We start from the raw sequence: 8,611 nt of genomic DNA on the forward strand, positions 1-8,611 counted from the left end.
GCCTCGCTCGCGAGCCGACCCCGTCCAACCAGCGGCTAAGTCCAACGCGGCGCATTGCTTTTGGCCGGCGGACGCGAATGCCTCGCTCGCGAGCCGACCCGTCCAACCAGCGGCTAAGTCCAACGCGGCGCGTTGCTTTTGGCCGGCGAGACGCCGAACGCCTCGCTCGCGAGCCGACCCCCTCCAACCAGCGGCTAAGTCCAACGCGGCGCATTGCTTTCGGCCGTCGGGACCCGAACGCCTCGCTCGCGAGCCGACCCGTCCAACCAGCGGCTAAGTCCAACGCGGCGCATTGCTTTCGGCCGTCGGACCCGAACGCCTCGCTCGCGAGCCGACCCGTCCAACCAGCGGGCTAAGTCCAACGCTGGTGCATTGCTTTCGGCCGGCGGACGCGAACCGCCTCGCTCGCGAGCCGACCCGTCCAAACAGCGGCTAAGTCCAACGCGGCGCATTGCTTTCGGCCGTCGGACCCGAACGCCTCGCTCGCGAGCCGACCGTCCCAACCAGCGGCTAAGTCCAAACGCGGTGCATTGCTTTCGGCCGGCGGACGCAAACGCCTCGCTCGCGAGCCGACCCCTCCAACCAGCGGCTAAGTCCAACGCGGCGCATTGCTTTCGGCCGGCGGACGCAAAACGCCTCGCTCGCGAGCCGACCCCTCCAACCAGCGGCTAAGTCCAACGCGGCGCATTGCTTTTCGGCCGGCGGACGCGAAAGCCTCGCTCGCGAGCCGACCCGTCCAACCAGCGGCTAAGTCCAACGCGGCGCATTGCTTTCGGCCGACGACCCGAACGCCTCGCTCGCGAGCCGACCCCCTCCAACCAGCGGCTAAGTCCAACGCGGCGCATTGCTTTCGGCCGGCGGACGCGAAAGCCTCGCTCGCGAGCCGACCCGTCCAACCAGCGGCTAAGTCCAACGCGGCGCATTGCTTTCGGCCGGCGGACGCAAACGCCTCGCTCGCGAGCCGACCCCTCCAACCAGCGGCTAAGTCCAACGCGGCGGCATTGCTTTCGGCCGGCGGACGCGAAAGCCTCGCTCGCGAGCCGACCCGTCCAACCAGCGGCTAAGTCCAACGCGGCGCATTGCTTTTGGCCGGCGGACGCGAACGCCCTCGCTCGCGAGCCGACCCGTCCAACCAGCGGCTAAGTCCAACGCGGTGCATTGCTTTCGGCCGGCGGACGCGAACGCCTCGCTCGCGAGCCGACCCGTCCAAACAGCGGCTAAGTCCAACGCGGCGCATTGCTTTTGGCCGGCGGACCCGAACGCCTCGCTCGCGAGCCGACCCGTCCAACCAGCGGCTAAGTCCAACGCGGCGCATTGCTTTTGGCCGGCAGACCCGAACGCCTCGCTCGCGAGCCGACCCGTCCAACCAGCGGCTAAGTCCAACGCGGCGCATTGCTTTCGGCCGTCGGACCCGAACGCCTCGCTCGCGAGCCGACTCGTCCAAACAGCGGCTAAGTCCAACGCGGCGCATTGCTTTTGGCCGGCGGACGCGAACGCCTCGCTCGCGAGCCGACCCGTCCAACCAGCGGCTAAGTCCAACGCGGCGCATTGCTTTTGGCCGGCGGACGCGAATGCCTCGCTCGCGAGCCGACCCGTCCAACCAGCGGCTAAGTCCAACGCGGCGCGTTGCTTTTGGCCGGCGGACGCGAACGCCTCGCTCGCGAGCCGACCCCTCCAACCAGCGGCTAAGTCCAACGCGGCGCATTGCTTTCGGCCGTCGGACCCGAACGCCTCGCTCGCGAGCCGACCCGTCCAACCAGCGGCTAAGTCCAACGCGGTGCATTGCTTTCGGCCGGCGGACGCGAACGCCTCGCTCGCGAGCCGACCCGTCCAAACAGCGGCTAAGTCCAACGCGGCGCATTGCTTTTGGCCGGCGGACCCGAACGCCTCGCTCGCGAGCCGACCCGTCCAACCAGCGGCTAAGTCCAACGCGGCGCATTGCTTTTGGCCGGCAGACCCGAACGCCTCGCTCGCGAGCCGACCCGTCCAACCAGCGGCTAAGTCCAACGCGGCGCATTGCTTTCGGCCGTCGGACCCGAACGCCTCGCTCGCGAGCCGACTCGTCCAAACAGCGGCTAAGTCCAACGCGGCGCATTGCTTTTGGCCGGCGGACGCGAACGCCTCGCTCGCGAGCCGACCCGTCCAACCAGCGGCTAAGTCCAACGCGGCGCATTGCTTTTGGCCGGCGGACGCGAATGCCTCGCTCGCGAGCCGACCCGTCCAACCAGCGGCTAAGTCCAACGCGGCGCGTTGCTTTTGGCCGGCGGACGCGAACGCCTCGCTCGCGAGCCGACCCGTCCAACCAGCGGCTAAGTCCAACGCGGCGCATTGCTTTTGGCCGGCGGACGCGAATGCCTCGCTCGCGAGCCGACCCGTCCAACCAGCGGCTAAGTCCAACGCGGCGCGTTGCTTTTGGCCGGCGGACGCGAACGCCTCGCTCGCGAGCCGACCCCTCCAACCAGCGGCTAAGTCCAACGCGGCGCATTGCTTTCGGCCGTCGGACCCGAACGCCTCGCTCGCGAGCCGACCCGTCCAACCAGCGGCTAAGTCCAACGCGGCGCATTGCTTTCGGCCGTCGGACCCGAACGCCTCGCTCGCGAGCCGACCCGTCCAACCAGCGGCTAAGTCCAACGCGGCGCATTGCTTTTGGCCGGCGGACCCGAACGCTTCGCTCGCGAGCCGACCCGTCCAACCAGCGGCTAAGTCCAACGCGGCGCATTGCTTTCGGCCGTCGGACCCGAACGCCTCGCTCGCGAGCCGACCCGTCCAACCAGCGGCTAAGTCCAACGCGGCGCATTGCTTTTGGCCGGCGGACCCGAACGCCTCGCTCGCGAGCCGACCCGTCCAACCAGCGGCTAAGTCCAACGCGGCGCATTGCTTTCGGCCGTCGGACCCGAACGCCTCGCTCGCGAGCCGACCCGTCCAACCAGCGGCTAAGTCCAACGCGGCGCATTGCTTTTGGCCGGCGGACCCGAACGCCTCGCTCGCGAGCCGACCCGTCCAACCAGCGGCTAAGTCCAACGCGGCGCATTGCTTTCGGCCGTCGGACCCGAACGCCTCGCTCGCGAGCGACCCGTCCAACCAGCGGCTAAGTCCAACGCGGCGCATTGCTTTTGGCCGGCGGACGCGAACGCCTCGCTCGCGAGCCGACCCGTCCAACCAGCGGCTAAGTCCAACGCGGTGCATTGCTTTCGGCCGGCGGACGCGAACGCCTCGCTCGCGAGCCGACCCGTCCAAACAGCGGCTAAGTCCAACGCGGCGCATTGCTTTCGGCCGTCGGACCCGAACGCCTCGCTCGCGAGCCGACCCCTCCAACCAGCGGCTAAGTCCAACGCGGCGCATTGCTTTTGGCCGGCGGACGCGAACGCCTCGCTCGCGAGCCGACCCGTCCAACCAGCGGCTAAGTCCAACGCGGTGCATTGCTTTCGGCCGGCGGACGCGAACGCCTCGCTCGCGAGCCGACCCGTCCAACCAGCGGCTAAGTCCAACGCGGCGCATTGCTTTTGGCCGGCGGACCCGAACGCCTCGCTCGCGAGCCGACCCGTCCAACCAGCGGCTAAGTCCAACGCGGCGCATTGCTTTCGGCCGGCGGACGCAAACGCCTCGCTCGCGAGCCGACCCCTCCAACCAGCGGCTAAGTCCAACGCGGCGCATTGCTTTCGGCCGGCGGACGCGAAAGCCTCGCTCGCGAGCCGACCCGTCCAACCAGCGGCTAAGTCCAACGCGGCGCATTGCTTTCGGCCGACGGACCCGAACGCCTCGCTCGCGAGCCGACCCCTCCAACCAGCGGCTAAGTCCAACGCGGCGCATTGCTTTCGGCCGGCGGACGCAAACGCCTCGCTCGCGAGCCGACCCCTCCAACCAGCGGCTAAGTCCAACGCGGCGCATTGCTTTCGGCCGGCGGACGCGAAAGCCTCGCTCGCGAGCCGACCCGTCCAACCAGCGGCTAAGTCCAACGCGGCGCATTGCTTTCGGCCGACGGACCCGAACGCCTCGCTCGCGAGCCGACCCCTCCAACCAGCGGCTAAGTCCAACGCGGCGCATTGCTTTCGGCCGGCGGACGCAAACGCCTCGCTCGCGAGCCGACCCCTCCAACCAGCGGCTAAGTCCAACGCGGCGCATTGCTTTCGGCCGGCGGACGCGAAAGCCTCGCTCGCGAGCCGACCCCTCCAACCAGCGGCTAAGTCCAACGCGGCGCATTGCTTTCGGCCGGCGGACGCGAAAGCCTCGCTCGCGAGCCGACCCGTCCAACCAGCGGCTAAGTCCAACGCGGCGCATTGCTTTTGGCCGGCGGACGCGAACGCCTCGCTCGCGAGCCGACCCGTCCAACCAGCGGCTAAGTCCAACGCGGTGCATTGCTTTTGGCCGGCGGACGCGAACGCCTCGCTCGCGAGCCGACCCGTCCAACCAGCGGCTAAGTCCAACGCGGCGCATTGCTTTTGGCCGGCGGACGCGAATGCCTCGCTCGCGAGCCGACCCGTCCAACCAGCGGCTAAGTCCAACGCGGCGCGTTGCTTTTGGCCGGCGGACGCGAACGCCTCGCTCGCGAGCCGACCCCTCCAACCAGCGGCTAAGTCCAACGCGGCGCATTGCTTTCGGCCGTCGGACCCGAACGCCTCGCTCGCGAGCCGACCCGTCCAACCAGCGGCTAAGTCCAACGCGGCGCATTGCTTTCGGCCGTCGGACCCGAACGCCTCGCTCGCGAGCCGACCCGTCCAACCAGCGGCTAAGTCCAACGCGGCGCATTGCTTTTGGCCGGCGGACCCGAACGCTTCGCTCGCGAGCCGACCCGTCCAACCAGCGGCTAAGTCCAACGCGGCGCATTGCTTTCGGCCGTCGGACCCGAACGCCTCGCTCGCGAGCCGACCCGTCCAACCAGCGGCTAAGTCCAACGCGGCGCATTGCTTTTGGCCGGCGGACCCGAACGCCTCGCTCGCGAGCCGACCCGTCCAACCAGCGGCTAAGTCCAACGCGGCGCATTGCTTTCGGCCGTCGGACCCGAACGCCTCGCTCGCGAGCGACCCGTCCAACCAGCGGCTAAGTCCAACGCGGCGCATTGCTTTTGGCCGGCGGACGCGAACGCCTCGCTCGCGAGCCGACCCGTCCAACCAGCGGCTAAGTCCAACGCGGTGCATTGCTTTCGGCCGGCGGACGCGAACGCCTCGCTCGCGAGCCGACCCGTCCAACCAGCGGCTAAGTCCAACGCGGCGCATTGCTTTCGGCCGTCGGACCCGAACGCCTCGCTCGCGAGCCGACTCGTCCAAACAGCGGCTAAGTCCAACGCGGCGCATTGCTTTTGGCCGGCGGACGCGAACGCCTCGCTCGCGAGCCGACCCGTCCAACCAGCGGCTAAGTCCAACGCGGCGCATTGCTTTTGGCCGGCGGACGCGAATGCCTCGCTCGCGAGCCGACCCGTCCAACCAGCGGCTAAGTCCAACGCGGCGCGTTGCTTTTGGCCGGCGGACGCGAACGCCTCGCTCGCGAGCCGACCCCTCCAACCAGCGGCTAAGTCCAACGCGGTGCATTGCTTTCGGCCGGCGGACGCGAACGCCTCGCTCGCGAGCCGACCCGTCCAAACAGCGGCTAAGTCCAACGCGGCGCATTGCTTTTGGCCGGCGGACCCGAACGCCTCGCTCGCGAGCCGACCCGTCCAACCAGCGGCTAAGTCCAACGCGGCGCATTGCTTTTGGCCGGCAGACCCGAACGCCTCGCTCGCGAGCCGACCCGTCCAACCAGCGGCTAAGTCCAACGCGGCGCATTGCTTTCGGCCGTCGGACCCGAACGCCTCGCTCGCGAGCCGACTCGTCCAAACAGCGGCTAAGTCCAACGCGGCGCATTGCTTTTGGCCGGCGGACGCGAACGCCTCGCTCGCGAGCCGACCCGTCCAACCAGCGGCTAAGTCCAACGCGGCGCATTGCTTTTGGCCGGCGGACGCGAATGCCTCGCTCGCGAGCCGACCCGTCCAACCAGCGGCTAAGTCCAACGCGGCGCGTTGCTTTTGGCCGGCGGACGCGAACGCCTCGCTCGCGAGCCGACCCCTCCAACCAGCGGCTAAGTCCAACGCGGCGCATTGCTTTCGGCCGTCGGACCCGAACGCCTCGCTCGCGAGCCGACCCGTCCAACCAGCGGCTAAGTCCAACGCGGCGCATTGCTTTCGGCCGTCGGACCCGAACGCCTCGCTCGCGAGCCGACCCGTCCAACCAGCGGCTAAGTCCAACGCGGTGCATTGCTTTCGGCCGGCGGACGCGAACGCCTCGCTCGCGAGCCGACCCGTCCAAACAGCGGCTAAGTCCAACGCGGCGCATTGCTTTCGGCCGTCGGACCCGAACGCCTCGCTCGCGAGCCGACCCGTCCAACCAGCGGCTAAGTCCAACGCGGTGCATTGCTTTCGGCCGGCGGACGCAAACGCCTCGCTCGCGAGCCGACCCCTCCAACCAGCGGCTAAGTCCAACGCGGCGCATTGCTTTCGGCCGGCGGACGCAAACGCCTCGCTCGCGAGCCGACCCCTCCAACCAGCGGCTAAGTCCAACGCGGCGCATTGCTTTCGGCCGGCGGACGCGAAAGCCTCGCTCGCGAGCCGACCCGTCCAACCAGCGGCTAAGTCCAACGCGGCGCATTGCTTTCGGCCGACGGACCCGAACGCCTCGCTCGCGAGCCGACCCCTCCAACCAGCGGCTAAGTCCAACGCGGCGCATTGCTTTCGGCCGGCGGACGCGAAAGCCTCGCTCGCGAGCCGACCCGTCCAACCAGCGGCTAAGTCCAACGCGGCGCATTGCTTTCGGCCGGCGGACGCAAACGCCTCGCTCGCGAGCCGACCCCTCCAACCAGCGGCTAAGTCCAACGCGGCGCATTGCTTTCGGCCGGCGGACGCGAAAGCCTCGCTCGCGAGCCGACCCGTCCAACCAGCGGCTAAGTCCAACGCGGCGCATTGCTTTTGGCCGGCGGACGCGAACGCCTCGCTCGCGAGCCGACCCGTCCAACCAGCGGCTAAGTCCAACGCGGTGCATTGCTTTCGGCCGGCGGACGCGAACGCCTCGCTCGCGAGCCGACCCGTCCAAACAGCGGCTAAGTCCAACGCGGCGCATTGCTTTTGGCCGGCGGACCCGAACGCCTCGCTCGCGAGCCGACCCGTCCAACCAGCGGCTAAGTCCAACGCGGCGCATTGCTTTTGGCCGGCAGACCCGAACGCCTCGCTCGCGAGCCGACCCGTCCAACCAGCGGCTAAGTCCAACGCGGCGCATTGCTTTCGGCCGTCGGACCCGAACGCCTCGCTCGCGAGCCGACTCGTCCAAACAGCGGCTAAGTCCAACGCGGCGCATTGCTTTTGGCCGGCGGACGCGAACGCCTCGCTCGCGAGCCGACCCGTCCAACCAGCGGCTAAGTCCAACGCGGCGCATTGCTTTTGGCCGGCGGACGCGAATGCCTCGCTCGCGAGCCGACCCGTCCAACCAGCGGCTAAGTCCAACGCGGCGCGTTGCTTTTGGCCGGCGGACGCGAACGCCTCGCTCGCGAGCCGACCCCTCCAACCAGCGGCTAAGTCCAACGCGGCGCATTGCTTTCGGCCGTCGGACCCGAACGCCTCGCTCGCGAGCCGACCCGTCCAACCAGCGGCTAAGTCCAACGCGGTGCATTGCTTTCGGCCGGCGGACGCGAACGCCTCGCTCGCGAGCCGACCCGTCCAAACAGCGGCTAAGTCCAACGCGGCGCATTGCTTTTGGCCGGCGGACCCGAACGCCTCGCTCGCGAGCCGACCCGTCCAACCAGCGGCTAAGTCCAACGCGGCGCATTGCTTTTGGCCGGCAGACCCGAACGCCTCGCTCGCGAGCCGACCCGTCCAACCAGCGGCTAAGTCCAACGCGGCGCATTGCTTTCGGCCGTCGGACCCGAACGCCTCGCTCGCGAGCCGACTCGTCCAAACAGCGGCTAAGTCCAACGCGGCGCATTGCTTTCGGCCGTCGGACCCGAACGCCTCGCTCGCGAGCCGACCCGTCCAACCAGCGGCTAAGTCCAACGCGGCGCATTGCTTTCGGCCGTCGGACCCGAACGCCTCGCTCGCGAGCCGACTCGTCCAAACAGCGGCTAAGTCCAACGCGGCGCATTGCTTTTGGCCGGCGGACGCGAACGCCTCGCTCGCGAGCCGACCCCTCCAACCAGCGGCTAAGTCCAACGCGGCGCATTGCTTTCGGCCGTCGGACCCGAACGCCTCGCTCGCGAGCCGACCCGTCCAACCAGCGGCTAAGTCCAACGCGGTGCATTGCTTTCGGCCGTCGGACCCGAACGCCTCGCTCGCGAGCCGACCCGTCCAACCAGCGGCTAAGTCCAACGCGGTGCATTGCTTTCGGCCGGCGGACGCGAACGCCTCGCTCGCGAGCCGACCCGTCCAAACAGCGGCTAAGTCCAACGCGGCGCATTGCTTTTGGCCGGCGGACCCGAACGCCTCGCTCGCGAGCCGACCCGTCCAACCAGCGGCTAAGTCCAACGCGGCGCATTGCTTTCGGCCGTCGGACCCGAACGCCTCGCTCGCGAGCCGACTCGTCCAAACAGCGGCTAAGTCCAACGCGGCGCATTGCTTTTGGCCGGCGGACGCGAACGCCTCGCTCGCGAGCCGACC

Source organism: Prorops nasuta, unplaced genomic scaffold (assembly GCF_024137725.1).
Source record: "Prorops nasuta isolate Cenicafe-Biocafe unplaced genomic scaffold, Cenicafe_Pnas_1.2 PNAS00298, whole genome shotgun sequence".
Classification (NCBI taxonomy): domain Eukaryota; kingdom Metazoa; phylum Arthropoda; class Insecta; order Hymenoptera; family Bethylidae; genus Prorops; species Prorops nasuta.